We start from the raw sequence: 20,730 nt of genomic DNA on the forward strand, positions 1-20,730 counted from the left end.
TTTGAGACGATTGATTTTCCACGGTCCGGACAGAGAGATTTCCCCGTCATTCTCAAAAGCGTGAGGCTCTCTTTGCAGTGCGATTGCATGAAGACAGAATCAAACATCTGCGGGGACGGGGGGCATTAGTCCAAAGCCCCAAAAGAAGGAGTCAGAAATCACCTGGTAATCAATGGAGAGTGTGCTGAACGAACCAGATATGATTGAAAAAGGAAAGGCATCTCAGACGCAGACCGCTGCTAGAAATTCCACAATGAACGGGCCAGAAATTCCTGAGGATCATTCGCCTCTCAGCTAGGCCTGAAAGCATTTCCCAGCTATTTTGTTCCTCTATCACTCCTCCGGCATGCTCTGTCCTGAATCTCATGTCTCCCAAATTCGGCTTAAACTATGAGGAATTCTGAAAGTTCGTTCCAGAATTGGAATGGGCCCCATTTGCTGCAGCCCCAAATCCTTTTGATTTGTTGGTATCAATTTCACTCTCTATATTGACCATGTGTGCCGGGGAGAAATTCAGTTAGAATTTCAGCGCAAAACTATCTAATTTGCATTTTCCAAAACAACACAAAGGAAGCAAAATGCAGCTATCCTTTGAAATTTGCCCATTTCCAAATCTTGCAGTGCAGTTCCCTGACCGAATATAGCAATAAGAAATGCATATATTACAGGAAAGTGCACATAGAAATGCATCTATCAGTGCAAATCACATACAAAATGAATTTCCACTATGGGCAGGGCAAACTGTATCTTAATTGCTGGTCCTAAATGTGCTTGGATGTATATTTTTTTAAACTGGTCTGTATTACTTTGGGACGCGGGTGGTGCTGTGGGTTAAACCACAGAGCCTAGGGCTTGCTGATCAGAAGGTCGGCGGTTCGAATCCCCGCGACGGGGTGAGCTTCCGTTGCTTGGTCCCAGCTCCTGCCAACCTAGCAGTTCGAAAGCACGTCAAAGTGCAAGTAGATAAACAGGTACCGCTACAGCGGGAATTTAAACGGCGTTTCCGTGTGCTGCTCTGGTTCGCCAGAAGCTGCATTGTCATGCAGGCCACATGACCTGGAAGCTGTATGCTGGCTCCTTCGGCCAATAACGCGAGATGAGCGCCGCAACCCCAGAGTCGGCCATAGAGGGGTCCCTATTACTTTGGATTCTATAACGACGTCCTTGATTTTTTGGCAGCTGCCTTGAATTGAAGCTCGAGAGAAAGATGTTGTTAAATACCTTTAACAACAACATTAGGGGGAGGGTGCTTGCAATAATGGCTATCTTAGAGGAAATTACATATAAAAATGTGCATATTAAGACGAATTCACACTAAAATGCTGGTGAATTTTCACGAGGACGAACATACACAAACTGATGGGGAAATGTAAAGCTCTAAAGTTAAGATTGGGATAAGGAGAAGTTGAGAAGATAAGTAGTTGGGAATTAAGAACATGGTGGCATAAATTCTTTTGTAAGAATTTATGAATTTATGGATGGCTGGATGTTTTTTTCTTTCGTTCTTTTATTCTTTTTGTTAATTTTTGTGTGTGTTTGTTAAGTAAGAAAACTAATAAAAAGCATATTTAAAAAAGGAGAAGTTGAGAGAAACTGAAAATGACCAAGTTCATCCAGTTCGACATGGGTGTCAATAAAACATTGCTGAAAAGGGAGTCTCCTTTTCCTCTAGTATTTTATGGATGGACACATGCGAGAATGGCCAGAGTCTCTGGTTGGCCTCAGATACCCTGTTGTTCTGTGGCTCACCATTAAATTACATCAGGAAAACTGTGAGAAACTGCAAATGGACAAATTTGTCAATTCCTAGGGCCAGCCATGGAGACCACTCCCAGTGGCTGATGCTGCTGTGGCCATTCCTTGTGAGTGAAGTGTGTGACACATGGCACCATTCCATTCCATCAGGGTGGTGGAAAATCGTCCCCTGAGAACTCTTCTTCTTCCACATCACCCCTTTAAGTAGACCTTAGAGTTCTTTTCAGGTGCGACATGATGCGAGAAGTGCAGTCGTGCCACATGTCATCAAGGCTCTTGTCTCTGCCTCATTCAGAACAGGACTTTTGCATCTTCCGCCTTGCTCAGGAAATGTGTGTGAACTGTCCCTGATCTGGGAGCCTGCTCACCCCTGGGGATCGATGTCATTACATGTAGGGCAGGGATGGGGAACCTCTGGCCCTCAGATATTGCTGGACTATAACTCCTATTATTGTTGCATTTGCAACCCCCTTTTTTCCCTCCAAGGAGCTTGAGACAGCACACACTGTCCTCTCTCTCCCCATGCAATCCGCACAACAACCCTGCGAGGGAGGTTAGGCTCATAGCTGCCAAGTCTCCCGTATTCCCCGGGAAACCCCCGTTTCCCCAGCCATTTCCCGCTGGCAGCCCGGACTTTAAAAAAACCCGTAAATCCCCCGGATTCTTACCGGCCCAGAGGGGCTCCTTCTGCACATGTCTGGAGTCTCTGGACATGTGCAGAAGCGATTTCTGGCGCTGCAGCCATTTTGGAAATGGACAGATCATGCATTGAAGTGACTTCCGGTGCTGCGGCCATTTTGGAAATGGGCAGAGCATGCGTAGAAGCAACTTCCGGTGCTGCTCTGCCCAGTTCCAAAATGTCCGCAGCGCGACTTCCGGTGCCGATCCCGGATTTTTCAATCTGGGAGTTGGCACCTCTGGTTAGGCTGAGAGATGCAGTGAACTTCATACATTAGTATTAGTGAAACTAGCGTGTTCAAGCATTTTATTTTTATCTATTTATTGCATTTATATCCCACATTTTTCCTTCAAGAAACTCAAGATGGCATGTATGGTTCTACTGCTCCTCATACCGTTCCCACATCAACCCTGTGAAGTAGGTTAGCCTAAGAGGCAACGACTGGGCCCCAAAGTTACACCCTGTGAGCTTCGTGACCAAGCAGGGATTCAAACCCTGGTCTCCCAGTTCCTGGCCTGACACTCTAACCACTAGACCATACTGGCTCTCACTGATGGGAATGATAGCCCATCTATATCTGGAGGGCCACAGGTTCCCCTGCTGTGCTCTAAGAAGTCTGTTTGGATCCAGATGTGTGAGCCCTGGCTGCGATTTCTTTCTAACCCCTTCTCTCTCACACACGCTCATATTCTTATGAATCATCTTTCTTTAAATAGAACTCTTATATGGGGGAAAATAACAACAGCGGCATCTTTTGTAAAAAAGAAAAAAGAAAAGGCACAAGGCTATGAAACGTAAAACCCATATGCATAATGTTTCCAGGACTGGCTTTTTTGCTCTTTTTCTCCCACATGTATGGAGGGGGGGATATGAGAGAGAGAGAGAGAGAGAGAGAGAGAGAGAGAGAGAGAGAGAGAGAGAGAGAGAGAGAGAGAGAGAGAGAGAGAGAGAGACCTACATCTCTATAAACACAGCGATCTCCATCTTTGTGCGCTGAAGCCTTGGGCAAACACCGAGCTGACAATAGTGGCACTAATGCTAATGAATTCTGATTATTTGGATCAGTCATTAAACTAATAAGCCCATCTCCAAATTAGCGTTAGCTGCCTCAGCCAGTGAAAATTTCATCAAATCGGCTTCATTATTTCAGACGGGGCGCACTTGGCAAAAAGTGGCTGCGGGAGAGGAGAAGGGGACCCTCATCTGATAATTTTATCACTTGACTGCCAGACCGTGAAAAAAATCGGTGTGATGAAGTTTCTCCTTCCTTCCACCCATCTCTTCTCCCTCCCTCCCTCCTTCCCTCCCTCGTTCTGGGGGGAAAGCAGATGATGGGGTGTGTGTGTGTTTGTATGTGGGTAGATTTCTCTCTTAATTAAAGTAAAGCCATCCTTTCTTGTAATTCTATATAACCTCCACTTCTTCCTCCATCACACACACACACACACACACACACACACACACACACACACACTCCATGTCCTTAGAGGCTTTGCATGCAGGATTAAGACACAACACAGCTTTCAGCACAAACAAAACTCCCTCCTCTTCCCCGTTCCCTCCTTCCCTAGCTCTGTTTTCTTCTTAATTTGTGAAGAAAACAGAAACACAGTGAAACATATCCCCTGGCCACACGTTCATTTCCATTCCTCTCCGTCGTGATTATTTTAAGTTTGTTAGCATTGCAAATTAAACATGAGCCACGAGGCTCCCTCCCGCTGCTGCCCTGGACTTCTCTGCCTCTCGGCTGATGTTCTGACACCAGGATCCTACCGCCTGTGGTGGACCGCAAAAATTAGGCGAGAGCATCGGATTGTTGGGGTCCTTGCACATAGTGGAAATCTTTGGCATTCGTGCCAATGCAAGGCAGGGATGCCAACCAACATGGGTGGCTTTTGAAGAAGAAAATTGTGGAGAGGACTATCAATGGCTACTAGCCATGGCGGCAATGTTCTCCCTCCACGGTTGGAGGCAATAACGCTTCTGAATGCTAGATGCTGGGAATCGCAAATTGGGCAGGTGCTGTTGCAGTCAGGTCCTGTTTGCAGGCTTCCAGTTGAAGCATCTGCTTGGCCCCTGTGAGAACAGGATAACGGACTAAAGGCACCTCTGGTCTGATCCAGCAAAGGACATTTTGTATGTTCTTTGTATGTCAGTTTGCATTTCTTAGTGCAGAAAGTATTGATCTGATGTGTAGAGATCTTTCCTATTCTACTTAATTCAAGAGGGTTCTGGAAGCTTCTCTGTGTGAGAGAAACAAGCAGAAGGTTTGTGATATTTGGGTTATTCCTTCAGAGAAGCTAAGTACAGTGGTACCTCTACTTACGAATAACTCTACTTACAAATGTTTCTACTTACGAATGGAGCTCTGTCTGCCATCTTGGATGCGGTTTAGATAGGATTTTTTCTACTTATGAATTTTTAGATAGGGTTGCTTCTACTAACGGATTTTTTCTCCCAATGCATTCCTATGGGATTCAACTTACAATTTTTTTCGACTTACGAATGTGCGTTTGGAACACATTAAATTCGTAAGTAGAGGTACCACTGTACAACTGGTTTAAACTGGTTCCCTTATCTCTTTCTGTCAAGATCATGCTGACTATAATAGTGAGGCCAGAAGGAGCCTGGGTTTCTCTCTCTCTCTCTCTCTCTGGTGTGGTGTTCTGCATATAGTTTTAAGGTTTAGTCTTATTATAAGTTATTGTAAGTTTGAGTTAAGTCTGCTGCAGCTGGATTTCTTATGGACAGTACCAACCCTGAATGTATTGAATTTGTGACCATTGTGCTCATTTGCTACTTCAGTAGCAGTAAAGCTCTGCTGGATGAAATATAATTGCCTCTGGTCGATTTTTTGCTGGAATTCTGTTGCGTGTCGAGGTCACCGGATTCCCTCCAATAAATTCACACACGCACATTAATTAAGTTTTAGGTTTTTGGCATTATTTTGGCCACAACTTTATTAAATTACAATCAAATGTGAGCGGTTGTTTAGACATTGGTGAACCCATCTGTCCCCTACCCTGGGACAGATTCTGCACTGACTTCCTCTAGGCATTTTGTGGAAGTCAGTAGGTAAACATTCCCTGAGGGAGGACGGAGCCGGGTACCTCAGGCCCTTCTTTTGTCCTCCCTCGAATGTTCCCCGAGGCTCAATTTGCTCTGTGTTAGGCCCAATCCCCTAGCGGGGTACTGACGAGAGCCCTTCGAGCCCCAGGATTCCTTTAACGGAATACCTCTCTAAGCAGCAGCAATTTAGCGTATCTTTCCAGCCTTTCCATACTCCTCTTACCAGCCAATCTCTTACCAGCCAATTTTAACCAATGCCTAACTGCCAACCTTACAAGTTGTGACGATTTGCTATGCAGTAGGCAAAAACCAAATGGCAACAGCCAATCAGCCAGATGGCAAAATTCCTACGGGGTCCCTGCCCCAAGGCAGGCAACCCCATGACAGGCACAGCAAGGCCAATTCACAAACCATCTTTAAAAAAGGAGGTGGGCGGGCGGGAAATCCGAAGCGCTTGGCAAAAGTGAAACCAATATAGTCACACAGTGGGTTTTTATAGGCTAGGGGCCGACCCTTACTCCAATCTGCAACAAGCTTTTCTACCCAGCAACAGCACCAAAATGCCCAGTCATCCCGTGGCCATTTTGCCTAATCTGCCAAGCAACTCCAGGGTCATCCTGATTCCCCTCCCACAACGCGTGCTCTCCATAATTGGAGAACCCGTTCAATGTGTTTAAGTTGTTACTCTGCTAACTATACACTGGAATCTACTCTGGATCAATCTTGAGTAGACTTTCAATGACACTTCCCACCTCAGAAATATATCTTGGAGAGGGCTTCCTTTAAAAAAAAAACAGCATCTTCCAGAACAAATATTGTTTTGGGACACCCAGGGATAGTCAATTCATCTGTGTTCATTCACAACTGTTCCATTCGGAATTGCTCACTCCCACAAGAAGTATTGATGGCCACCAACGTAAGTGCCTTCAAAAGAGGATTAGACACATTCATGGCGGAGAAGGCTATCAATGGCTACTAACCCTAATGGATAACTTCTACCTCCCAGTACGTTTCTGAGCACAATTCAAAGTGTTGGTGTTGACCTTTAAAGCCCTTTAAAGCCCTAAACGGCCTCGGTCCAGTATACCTGAAGGAGCGTCTCCACCCCCATCATTTTGCCCGGACACTGAGGTCCAGCGCCGAGGGTCTTCTGGCGGTTCCCTCGCTACGAGAAGCCAAGTTACAGGGAACCAGGCAGAGGGCCTTCTCAGTAGTGGCACCCACCCTCTGGAATGCCCTCCCACCAGAGGTCAAAGAGAACAATTGCCAGACCTTTAGAAGGCATCTCAAGGCAGCCCTGTTTAGGGAAGCTTTTAATGTTTGATTTCTGTATTTTAATGTTTTGTTGGAAGCCGCCCAGAGTGGGCGGGGTATAAATATATTATTATTATTATTATTATTATTATTATTATTATTATTATTATTATACCTCCACCGCTGGAAGAAGCATGTTCCTGAATACCAGTTCTTGGAAACTGTAGGAAGGGTGAGTGCTTTTATGCCCAGGTCTTGCTTGTGTGCTCCCCATTGACCATGGTGAAAACAGGATCCTGAACTATGATGGGCCACCAGCCTGGCCCAACAGGCTCTTCTTGTGGTCTTATGGAGGTTGCTCAAGGCAAGGCAAGGCAGCTGAAGAGGGAGTGGCTCACTGGTGGAGCAAGTGAGTAGCTCAGTGGTAGAGCAACTGCTTAGCCTGCAGGTCTCAAAGGAGAAAACATTGAGTCTTCCCCATCATTAACACCCACAATTTTGACCAATGAGAAAAGGGTAAGTTTTGTCCAGTCAGTAAACATCCAGCTGCTTGGAGTGAATTTGTCCAACAGACAGAACCATGGTCCATTCTGGAGTATTTGGGGAAATGATTTATGATGACATAAAAATATGTTGAAAATGATAATACAAAAAAGAGAACCCCCCTGAAGCTTTCCTCTTAGGGATTATAGGGACAGAAGTCCCCCCCCCCAAAAAAGATAATTAAGCTATTTATGTATGCAATGACAGCAGCTAGGAGTCTATATGCACAAAAATGGAAGGAAGAAGAAGTTCCCACCCAAGAAGAATGGATAAGCAAAGTGATGGACTATTGGCAAAGTTAACAGCTCAAATAAGAGAACCTAATGATGATGGTTTTGTGAAAGAATGGAAGCCTTTTAGGACTATTTAAAGGGATACTATAGTATGATGGATTCGTGATCAGGATTTGAACTATGAGCAACAGAAGGAACGAGAGATTATTGTATTATTGTTATGGCATAAGAGAGAGAAAACAGGGTATAGCAAAGGTGGAGAAATAAAAAACACCATGGAAAACGAGGTGGGAAGTCAACACAACAAAAGAAAGATCTATTATGTATGGGAATGGATATGTGAAACTTTTGAAAAATTAATAAAATATAACTGAAAAAACCAGAACCTTGGTCCACATAGCTCAGTATTGTTTACACTGCCTGGCAGCGCCTCTCCAGGATTTCAGGCAGTGGAGATTCCCAACCTTACCAGGAGATGCCAACGATTGAAACTGGAAGCCTTCTACATGCAAGGCAGATGCTGTGACTCTGCGCTACGGCCCTTCCCCACGAGCTACCACGCCTGCCCTTTCCTTGCTGATATCTTTATCAAACTCCTGCTCAGACCCGTTTTCTTCTTTTTCAAAGGCCTCCGGTCTAACCCAGCACCGAAAGCTCCAACTTAACGCCTGGCGTTCCTCTCAGATTTCCAAAGCGCCTGAGTCCTGAGAATATGTTTCCAATATCCTTTCGTCTCTCTCTGTTAGTGTTTTACTCAGCTCCACGCTGGGGAGGTCCTGACCTCTATGGTCTTCGGGGAAAGGGGAGGGGAGGGGGGGTCTCCGTCTGCATCAGGAAGTTTCAGCCTGCAGGAGAAGCTGTTTCTTTGGCTCCTCTAATACACTTAACCTGAAGGAGGCCGCTGCCAGGCCGCGATTAGATTACCGGCGTTGGCATGTTTGGGCCTAACAAATGGCAAATGGATGGTGTGCCAAGCGATGGCTAATCGCTGTTGACACAGATCTATTGTGCGGCTCGTTATGGGAGGGGAGAGTTCATGCAGACATTCAGGTTCTGCCTTCATGACTGGAAGAAGGGTTGAGAAGGTCACCGGTATACCTGTCTCCTTGAATATGAGGGCTCTCCAACTTGGGTGTCATTTTTAAAGGTCTCCATGGCCCTCTCTGGGGGACCATATAAATGTCCTGCCCTCCTCCGGGCCACGGGAGAGCAGGTATTGAACACTACTTTTCTGCAAAACTGCCATTAGTATCATATTAAAAAGTCGCACACAAAGGACGTGCACACAGGAGGCGGCAGGAATTGTAGGTGCTCAGCAATGCATTACTCCAAGGTATTTTGTGATATGCAAGCTGTCTGTCTTATTGCATGCCTCTCAAAGAATTCACACCACAGACAGAATTTTTGTTTGGGGTTTTTTTGCATGAATTGGGCCACAACTTTATTAAAATACAAAATATGTGAGTGGTTGCGTACAGGAAGAGACAGGGAGCCGGGTGTGCTAGCCCTCCCTTCAGGCTCCCAGGGGCTCTCACGCGGCCCTGGCCCCTGACTGGGGGTTACAGACATTGCATATCGAGTCCCTGTATTCCTGAACGGAATTTCCAATAATAATAATAATAATAATAATAATAATATATTTATACCCCGCCCATCTGGCTCTGGGCGGCTTCCAACAAATAGCACAATACATTAAAATATCACAGATTAAAAACTTCCCTAAACAGGGCTGCCTTTAGGTGTTTTCTAAATGTCAGGTAGTTGTTTATCTCTTTGACCTCCGATGGGTCATAATTTTATTTATACCCCGCCCTTCCCAGTCAAGACCGGGCTCACTCAGGGCGGCTAACAACAAAAATGTCAAAGCAAGCATAAAAGAAACAATTCAATTAAAATACAGATTAAACACAATGTTAAAATTCAATTTTACACACAGGCATTAACTTGAGGGGCCAACACAGTCAACAAGACCCCTCATACAACCAACAAAATAACCAATGACTAACCGCCAACCTTACAAGTTGTGACTATTTGCTATGCAGTAGGCAAAAACCATAGATGGTACCAGCCAATCAGCCAAATGGAAAAATTCCTACCGGGCCCCTGCCAAGCAGACGACCCCATGACAGGCACAGCAAGGTCAACACAGAGGCCTAAACATAGGGAGGGAGGGAGGGTGATCCGAAGTACGCAGCCAAAGAGGAGGAATAAACCACGTGCCTGCCTTTTATACCCCTGGGCTGTCCCTCTGAAATTGCAACATGCTTCCCCCCCCCAACAACAGCTTGGGTCCAATCAGAACAGTGGCCACTCAAAGCCCCCACCCCAGCAACTCAGGAGTAGTTTTCTAGGCCCCACCGCAACACGTGCTCTCCATGAAGGGGAACCCACATTATGCAGACTGGTGTGGGAGACTCCAGAATGTCCAAACCTCCCTCCCCAATCTCTTGTAATGGCTTGGGCACAGCTTACCTGAAAGATCGTATCCATACCTGCCAAGTCCTGGACGAAAAAATCCGGGATCGGCAGCCCACGACCAGAAAATGGCGGCGCCAGCGCCGGAAGTTGCTTCTACGCATGACCGGAAACATGTAAAAGCGACTTCTGGCACCACCGCCGCGGCACCAGAAAAATGGCCGCCGGCAGAAGCAGATTTAAGGGAGAATATCAGGATAAAAACCTAAACGGGAGACCGCCGGGAAACGGTAGGGAAAAAGGGGTTTTCCCGGCGAAAACGGGATACTTGGCAGCTATGATCGTATCTCCCTGCCTGAGTGTTGAGATTCTCAGGTAAGCACCCTCTCTTGGTCCGATCAACATGAGAAACACTGTTGGCGGTGTTACAAGAGAGATCTTCAGGGGAATGTGGGAAGATTCAGGGCAGGCCAAAGCAAGAACTTCTTCACCCAGTGCATAAAGGATATTGTAGAGTTGGAAAAGTTTCAGGAAATCCAAATGACCAATGGTTTGAGGAAAGCTTGCAGTGTTTGGGGTATATTATTATTATTATTATTAGCTTAGAGAAAAGGTGAGTAAGAGGCGACATGATGGAAGTTTATACAATTATGCATGGCACGGAGAAAGCAAGAACTCATAACACAAGAACTTGCAGATATCCAATGAAGATGAACGTTGGGAGATTCAGGACAGAGGAAATAAAGTCCTTCATGCAGTCCATAGCTAAACTGTGGAACTCGCTGCCACAGGAGGCAGGGATGGCTACCAACTTTGAAAGAGGACTGGACAGATTCGGGCAGCATAAGGTATCAGTGACTACTAGTCAATCCTCAGCTACCATCGTCAGAGGCAGTAATGCTTTCGAATACAGGTTGCTGGAAACCACAGGCTCTTGTGCTCGAATTCTGCTTGTGGGTCTCCCACATTCTTCTGGTTGGCCAGTGTGAGAACAGGATACTAGACTAGATAAGCCATTGGCCTGATCCAGTAGGCTCTACTTATGTTCTTATAGGTTGATGGGAACTAAAACCCAATGATGTCTGAAAGGGCTGCAGTTCCCCTAGCCTTGTTCTAAAGCAGTGTTTCCCCAACTTGGGTCTCCATATGTTTTTGAACCACAGTTCCCACCATCCCTGACCACTGGTCCTGCTAGCTAGGGATGACAGGAGTTGTAGTCCAAAAACAGCTGGAGACCCAAGTTGGGGAAACACGGCTCTATAGAGATCTATTGAGAGTTGCATTTCTAAAGTCACATTGATATGCTTGTGGACATACAGACACACAACACAATTCGAGACAGGAGTGCTGTTTTCATCGTGATATATAGCTTCTATCATATCAGTTGGAATAACTACCATAACTGGACGAAAGAGAACAAAATTCCGTATATTATTTGCCCAGGTTCCGCAGCCTCAGAGGAAGCCTGTTTGCACTACAGCATTCCCCCCGGCAGCCTTTAAAACCATTTTCTCTTCTAATCCATTATTTCCTGTGAGAAAGCCCTCTACGTGATTTCTGACCAAAGCCTCTTTCAGATCCCATAAGGCGAGACGATATATTTCCTCCACCACCACCCCCCCAAAAAAATACCTGCTTGATATATGGCAAATCGCCATTTCCAATTTCCAATCGTCCTCTTCACTTTCGCCCATATGTCGGATCCCCAGATCGGAGTCTTGGGGATGATGCGGATTTATTTCCAGAGGCAGGAAGGAATGTACTGGCTCTGCCTATCTGGGGAATTTGAGAAATGTCACTAAATCACAAGCAAGTGGAGAGTAGGAAGAGAGAGACTGGTGGGGTGGTGGGGATTGGGGGGGGATGGGAAGAGGAGGGGGGGTTGGAGAAGTAAAGGTCTTACATGCAAGTTTCCTTCTCTACCCCTCCCAACCGTCCCAATCTCAGACGTAAATCAAATGGCAGCCCTTTCTTTTACAGCTGGGATGTGAGATGGAGAGGTGGGCCGGGGGGGGGGGGGGAGACTCAGGCAGCTGGTCCCATCTGAGGAGGGAGATGCTGGAGACAGATTCACAGAGGGCCCAGAAAACTGGCCTCATCCGAGTCCACAGGGAAAACGCCGGGGAGGGATTGCAAACTGCTGTTGCGGCCTTTCGCCGACACATGATCTGCTGAGATGTAGCAAGATGGATCTGATGTGGAAAACAAAGGGAGTTTTAAGAGGCACGGGGTAAGTATGGGCTGAAGGCGCCGGGAGTCCCTGAATGCATCAGCCATCGTTGCTGCAGTTCCACACCCTGCAAAGCTGAGGCTAAGGAGGGCATGGGAATAACATGGGAAGAGCCTTTTTGCTAAGGCAGAGGAACAGTCCAAATAATAGATTTTTTAAAAATCTGCTCTCTGATGTTCCCACTGATGTTCTAAATCAACCCACAAGAAGAGTCCTGCTGGATCATGGCAGTGGTCCAGCTAATCCAGCAGCCTATTCTCACAGTGGTTGTCCCAGTGGCATAGCATGGGGAGGGGGGTTGCCCCAGGCGCAGTATTGTTAGGGGCACAAAATTTCAACACCCAGTGCTGCCTCAATCCAGCTGCATGCTTCCATCGCTTGTGACGGCTTCTCCATACAAACTAGGAAGTGACCTCCGTAGACAAGAGAATGGCTCTTCTTTTCTTGTCTCTGTGGCTGCTGGGTGAGGTGAATGGTGTTAGGCAGCTGAGTGTGCATGCATACCCCATCAATTTCCCTCCCAGCCCCCTGTGGCCCTGGGCACCGGCAACCCATGCTACACCACTGTGGAAAGAAGCCTGTGGGAAGCCCATGAACCAGACCCGAGCACAAGAGCCCTTGTGATTCTGAGCAACTGATTTCCAAAGGCTTACTGCCTCTGGCAATGGAGGCAGAGCACAGCCATGGTCAGTAGCCATTGCTCTCCATGAATTTGTCTAATTTCTCTTAAAGCCATTCGGGTTGCTGCCTTCATGGGAGTGAGTTCTGCAACTTAGTTATGTGCTGTGTGATGCCTTTTTGTGATGCAATTATTGTTGTTTAGTCGTTTAGTCGTGTCCGACTCTTCATGACCCCATGGACCAGAGCACGCCAGGCACTCCTGTCTTCCACTGCCTCCCGCAGTTTGGTCAAACTCATGTTTGTGGCTTCGAGAACACTGTCCAACCATCTCGTCCTCTGCCGTCCCCTTCTCCTAGTGCCCTCAATCTTTCCCAACATCAGGGTCTTTTCCAGGGAGTCTTCTCTTCTTATCAGGTGGCCAAAGTATTGGAGCCTCAGCTTCAGGATCTGTCCTTCCAGTGAGCACTCAGGGCTGTGATGCAATAACACACTATTATATGCATTATTACACATTTTATATGAATATACATGGTATTAAGGGTGTCAAATTATTATTATTATTTTATATTCTTTATTGAAAAATAAAAGCTACAAAATTACATGTGCCAACTTGAATAAAATATGGGGGGGGGGGAGGTAAGCCCCGCCCAGCATAATTGATCACAAGGTGCATTGTAAGCACACCATTTGACTGGCGAGGCCCAACGGCAAGATTGGCCAAAATGTATAAAGGAGACAGTAACATCTGTTGGAGGTGCAAGGAAGAGGTCGGAACATATCTGCATATATGGTGGCAGTGTAAAAAAAATCTAAAAATTTTGGGAAGAAATCTATAAAGAGTTGGAAAAAATAGTCAAATACTCTTTCAGAAAAGATCCAGAAATATTTTTATTGGGAATGTTAAATGAAGAAATAAAGGCAAGAGACAGGTGCTTGATAATGCATGCAAAAACAGCCGGTGGAATCCTTATCGCGAGGAACTGGAAAAGCGATAAAATACTGAGCAAGGAGGATTGGCTAACCAAATGGACAATATATCAAAATCTATCAATAAAAGTTGGAGTAATGAAAGGGCTAAGCGAAGAGAAAGCAGGAAGTGATTGGAAAAATTTCAAGCAATATTTAATGAAGCAGATCGAAAAAGCCAACCTCATAGCAGAGGTATGAAGGGCCCAAAATGCATAAAGGGAAAGAAATATAGTAAAAAGTATGCAGTCTGTCAAGGATATTAAAACCAGAATATAGGAGAGGCTGGAAGTCACAAGTGGTGGAGGGTTCAATTTTTTTATTTGTTGTATATAGTTAATTTTCATCTTTTCATCGCTATATCTGTATTGCAAATGAGATTATCTTATACTTTAAAATCTTTTTTTCTCTTTTCTTTTTCTTTTCTTTTTTTCCCTCTCTTTGCTTCAAATTGTCTATATATGTCTTTTGATTTGATTTCAGTATTTATATGATTTTACATTTGATTTTTTGTGTATATTTATGTTATGTATGTTTTATATTTCTGTTTGGAAAGTAATCAATAAAGTCCTTTTTTTTAAAAAAAAGAGCTTGGGGAGGGGGCTGGCAACCCTCAAATATTTTATTGGGGGGCTGAAGGGACCTCGGCCCCTAGGAGTTGGCTCCTATATGCACCATACAAATACATGCATAATAGTGCTTATCAAATGATGCTACGGGAATGTAGGAGCCCATGGAGATGGACTCTTTCATATGTATCCTTTTTCGATATTGCACATATTTTTGCCATGTAACTTTGCAGATAATAAGGTAGGCTTCTACCTTATTACAAAAACCCGATCAAACATGAGCATTCCAGAGGTAACAGGACACTCTACATGGTGTGATGTGAGCAAAGCTTTCCAAAATGACCCATAAAGGATGGTGACTTGTCGTGAACAGGATAGTTTGTGGGGTCTGTCCCCTGTTGGAGGATATAGGTCAGGGGTCAGCAAACTTTTTCAGCAGGGGGCCGGTCCACTGTCCCTCAGACCTTGTGGGGGGGCGGACTATATTTTGAAGGGGAAAAAATGAACCAATTCCAATGCCCCACAAATAACCCAGAGATGCATTTTAAACAAAAGGACACATTCTACTCATGTAAAAACATGCTGATTCCCGGACCATCCGCGGGCTGGATTTAGTAGGCGATTGGGCCGCATCCGGCCCCCGGACGTTAGTTTGGGAACCCCTGATATAGGTCAAGCATGTCTGTGAGGTGCCAGCATTTTTAGGAATGGAATAGTCAGTTTCTATCTCTTTGGTGTCAGTTCCACAAGTTTTTGTTCACCATTCAGTCCAGTCCTATTTCTGCAGCAGCATCTCTCTCTCTCTCTCTCTCTCTCTCTCTCTCTCTCTCTCTCTCTCTCTCTCTCTCTCTCTCTCTCTCTCTCTCTCTCTCCCTCTCCCTCTCCCTCTCCCTCTCCCTCTCCCTCTCCCTCTCCCTCTCTCCCTTTGTGTGTGTGTGCATGCGGTTTTTAAAAATGCATGGATATCCACATAATTTGCATGTATCTACTCTACCCAAAAAAATACACTCTAACCTAAGATGCAATTTTTAATAGGCATTCTGGTACACTTCTCTCGTGGTAAGCTAAGAGCTGCATTGCAAAATTTGGGGAAATGCAAAAACCAAAGGATAAATTTGCATTAGCAATAGCCCACAAAGCGTGAATCAGGTCAGTCCACTTTTGAAAAAGCCAATCCAATGAAATGTCCATGGATCTCTATTGCATTGCTGCAGAAAAGGGTGGGGGGGGAGGAGTGGTCCGGGATGTACGGCGCAGATACTTATCAACTTGCACCGTAAGCATCCCAGAAAGGAAGGGCCATCTAACCCCCTGGCTGTAGTGCCCTGTCCTCAGCACAAAGCAGCCAGCTCATCCATTTCAGAGAGTATTGAATTCAATTATATATTGCAAAGAAAACAAAATTCACGGGGCCAAACCGGGACCTGGAGCAGCTGGACCTAGCCCTGTTCTTGAGTGCCTGTGACTTACACCAGGAGCTGAACTGGGTCCCAGTAAGCCATTGCCTGTTCTCATGTCAAGTTGATGGATTGCAACTTCCTAATGTGGGATTGATGAATTATGACGCCCTAATGTTGGGACCATTGATTATGATTTTCTGTTTCAACGTATAGCTTGCAAAGCAATAATTGATACCATCTGCGCATTAATGTCCTGTTTCTGCAAGAGGACAATGAAAAACATTGCATCCTGTTAATACTAATAACAATAATAATGTTTTTTTTTAAAAAAATCATCTGAGAGGCCAGCTGCTGTGTTAAAAGATTAAACCATTCCCAGGTTTATAGACTATGGAGAGAGAGAAGTGATTGCCTAGTGGACACCCTCTCATTACCAGCCTTTCCAGACGGGCAAGACTAAACAGTTTATGCCGTAACCCAGGGAAAATTGCTTTGTCCTTTCTCCCCGTAAGTGGATTCAGATCTAGCCGGTCAGTTTGGGAGCACGCTGGGGTCAGTGCACACACGCCAAGGCATGTATGGTGGTTTTGGGACAAGGTGGGGGAGAATGAGAGAAATGGGTGGAGGGCCCCCACTCCCACCTCCCGAGCTCGGACTGGGATAGAAGGTTTCATCGATGACAAACCAGCCTGAAGGGACTTCTCCCTTCTCAAATGTCACTCTGGAAGGAGACAGGAGACGCCGGGGGGGGGGGGGAGAGAGAGAGAGAGAGAGAGAGAGAGAGAGAGAGAGAGAGAGGGAAAAGCAGGCTGTGGCTTTTATGCCCAAACACGGGTGGACAGTCAAATGTTTGCAGATGGGGCAGGAAATATCAGTTCTGTGGCTCAAGACATCTGGCTTTCGAAACTGCCTGCCACAGAGGCCAGCTGGTTTTAATCAATGTGGAATGGACTTTGAAGGCCGGATCCGAGCCACAGAGTTATGCATTGGACATCCCAGTCCCCTTCCCGCCGGGGAAGGGAGTTGGTGGTTGAGGTTCTTTGCAGGGAAAGGAGAGCCGGTGCTTCGTTTCTAAAATGAGAAGTGTTGAGACTGAAGGTTGGCTCGGAATGGATGGCCTCGGATGCTTAATCCTCGAGACCCCACCCCTAAAACAAAACAAAAATGCATATTCCTTGACTCTCTTTGCTTATCTTGGCAGTCCTCGTTTCCTGGGAGTTGCCACAGGTAAATCAACACCTCTGTTTCATCCAAATTAGGACCCTGTGAAGGCAGGGTTGGGGAGACACCAGTCTGAAGGCCACAACCCTTGGCTGGGTGTCATGCAGATGTCAAGAATGGGGGGGTGAGGGAAAAGGAGTGGCAGAGAGAGGGAGGGAGAAAACAGGTGCTAGAGGGGAAAAGAAAGAGAAAATGATGCCCTTCCCATCTCTGGCTTCAGTCCCACCCACCATCAGCATTATTGATTATTTGCTTATGGTTGGATTTATATCCCCACTTTCCCACAAGGAACTCAGTGTGGTGTATATGGTTCGCATAGGGATGTGGGTGGCGCTGTGGTCTAAACCACGGAGCCTCTTGGGCTTGCCGACCAGAAGGTCAGCGGTTCAAATCCCTGCAACGGGGTGAGCTCCCGTTGCTCTGTCCCAGCTCCTGCCAACCTTGCAGTTCAAAAGCATGCCAGTGCAAGTAGATAAATAGGTACCACTGCGGCGGGAAGGTAAATGGTGTTTCCATGCGGCCTGGTTTCCGTCATGGTGTTTCTGTTGAGCCAGAAGTGGTTTAGTCACGCTGGCTACATGACCCGGAAAGCTGTCTGTGTACAAACGGCGGCTCCCTCGGCCTAAAAGTGAGATGAGCGCTGCACCTCCATAGTCACCTTTGACTGGACTTAACTGTCCAGGGGTCCTTGACCTTTACCTATATGGTTCGCATCTTCCCTCCCGCGTTTTGTCATCATGACATACCTGTGAGGTCAAGTGGGATGTGCCCCAGGTCACCTGATGTGCATCATGCAGCCAAGCGAAGGATTTGAACCCTGAACTGAGTTTATTGGAGTTTAGTTCCCCCTCCCCACATTCTCTAGGGCAGGCACCCCCAAACTCGGCCCTCCAGATGTTTTGGGACTACAATTCCCATCATCCCTCACCACTGGTCTTGTTAGCTAGGGATGATGGGAGTTGTAGTCCCAAAACATCTGGAGGGCCGAGTTTGGGGATGCCTGCTCTAGCTGTTAACTCTTGGAACAGAGACTAGATGTGTCTTTTTTTCCTAAGACACCCACATACACCTGAGAATTTGGCTTTGTTTTTTCTCAGTTTCTTTTTTCTTTCTTTCAGATTTTCAGCTCAGTGCTCCACATTTCCACCCCGGTTTGTGAACCTCATGAAGACCCACCAGCATTTTAGTGTGGATTTCTCCTAATATGCACACATTCACGTGCAATTTTGTTGGACCTGGGGGATCTGGGTTCAAATCCTCACTCGGTCATGAAGCTCACTGCCTCTCACAGCCTAACCTACCTCCCAGGGTTGTTGTGGGATTAAATGAGGAGGGGGAGAACCATGTATACCACCTTGATCTCCTTAGAGAAAAAAGTGAGATATAAATGCAATAAGTAAATAAAAATAAATAAATGAAATACAGTGGTACCTCGGTTTATGAATACAATTGGTTCCAGAAGTCTGTTCATAAACTGAAACGTTCATAAACTGAAGCGAACTTTCCCATTGAAAGTAATGGAAAGTGGATTAATCTGTTCCAGACGGTCCTCGGAGTACTTAAACTGAAGCGTTCATAAACTGAAGCGAACTTTCCCACTGAAAGTAATGGAAAGTGGATTAATCCGTTCCAAATGGGTCTGCAGCGTTCGTAAACCGAAAATTTGTAAACCGATGTGTTCATAAACCGAGGTTCCACTGTACTTGTTCTGTTTCTTCACTAATATTTACCCTGTATATTATGCATTATTGTATGTTATTCATACAAATACATAAATTTAATGCACACTTTATCCTAGCATCTTACTGCGCAAATAGGCACATATTTTGTATGCAATTTTGTCTAATACAAAAACATTTCCTTTAATGCAATGCATTTTTCTATGTCTGCCCCCCCCCCACTAATATAAGAATTTCTTACACGCACAGCTTGCCTGGCTGAAGAATGTCATTGCAAAATTCAGAGGCATTTCCAATTTCAAAGAATGGCTGCGTTTCCGCACTTGCATTGTTTCGCAAAACACACCTTTAAATACATAACAGCTGGATCCAAGTTCTCGCCTATCCCTAGATGAACTACCAAAAATATAGCTGATTGTGGAGTTGGGGGGGGGATATATGGTCAACTGTAGGCATCTGAGTACATGAGATTGCCCTCAAGCAGGAAGACAAACCTGAGCTCTGCATCATCAAAGCACCACACCCAAATGCCTTCCCCATCATTGCTCTTATCTCTCCTTGTCAACAGAGCTTCTGCTTCATCCCCACTTCCCCTGCTCTCTGGAGACACTCCCCCCCCCCGAATCCGACTTTGGGAATGCACCCCTCCTCCCGCCCACCCTCTTGTGTGACAGCTAGCAAGGAAGCTTGACATCCAGCATCTGCTTGCCAAAAACAAGCAATAAAGCAAACACAAGAGAAAGGGGGCCAAGGGGTGGAATGAAAAGGGTAAGACTCAACAAGTCAGGGAACAGCATTCCAAGAGGTAGAGAAAATGTACCTAACCGAGAGCCTCAGCATTGAGCAAAGAGAAGGGGAAGTGCTTTGGACGTCCAAAGCTTGTTTTAACAAGCAGTAGTTAAGGTTAACCACAGGTTAGGGTGCAAACATGAGCCACTATGTTTCTTTCCTGCCCCCCCCCAAAGCATTGTTTCAACAAGCAGTAGTTAAAGTTAACCATAGTTTAGGGTGCGAACATGAGCCACTATGTTTCTTCCCCCCCCAAAGCACTGTTTCCACAGGCAGTAGTTAAAGTTAACCATAGTTTAGGGTGTGAACATGAGCCACTGCCGTGTTTCTCCAAAAATAAGACACTGTCTTATATTTATTTTTCCTAAAAAAACACACTATGGCTGATTTTCAGGGGGTGTCTAATTTTTTTCCTCCTCCTGCCGCGGCCGGCATTGCTGCTGTGCCTATCACTATGCCTTATTTTCGGGGTATGGCTTATATTCCTTGAATGCTTAAAAATCCTGCTACGGCTTATTTTATGGCTACGTCTTATTTTCAGAGAAACAGGGTATGTTTCTTTTTTCAAAGCATTGTCTGAAAAAGCAGTAGTTAAGGTTAACCACAGTTTAGGGTGTGAATATGGGCCAGTATGCCTTTTTTATCCAAAGCATCGTAATAGCCCACAGACATCATTTCCTTCAATGTTTTTCTAAATGTTTTACTGGATTCTTACTGCATTTTGATCTTATGTACGGCCTTTTTGCTTACAATTTTATGATTGCAAATGGTGTGATCTGCTTAGAGATTTTGTTCTATAGGTTATTATATGAATGGATGGATGAATGAATGAAAGCATCACTGAGAGGCTCAAAACTCAATGGGGCTTCTCTCAGCTGCTCATTGACAAATGTTGACAGGTGAGAAATAGGTGGAGGGGCACAGCAGAGGAGGCTGGTCTATTAGGGCAAGTGGGGCACAGCCCCACCAATCACAGTCTGCCCTCAGGTAGATTGCACCTGTCTACTCCTGACTTACAACTAGCCCATGGAGCAACCTTGGTTGTTAGCTTCCTCCTTCATCTCATCTCACCACCCATTTTTGGATCTCTTCTTGCTTGTTCATTTCACAACCTCCTCCAGAAAACTTTAATATATCTCTATAGGTTCTTCTTCTTCTTTAGCGATCACTCATAGCCGAGTAAGATTGTCTTCTATAAACACAGTTTTAACAATGGGTCCGTAAGTGACTGTGGAGGTCAATTCTGGATCCACACGTCCTTCCACAGTGGGGACATTGGTTTCCAGGCAGGAGTTGATCACGGTGTG

Source organism: Zootoca vivipara, chromosome 17 (genome assembly GCF_963506605.1).
Source record: "Zootoca vivipara chromosome 17, rZooViv1.1, whole genome shotgun sequence".
Taxonomy (NCBI): domain Eukaryota; kingdom Metazoa; phylum Chordata; class Lepidosauria; order Squamata; family Lacertidae; genus Zootoca; species Zootoca vivipara.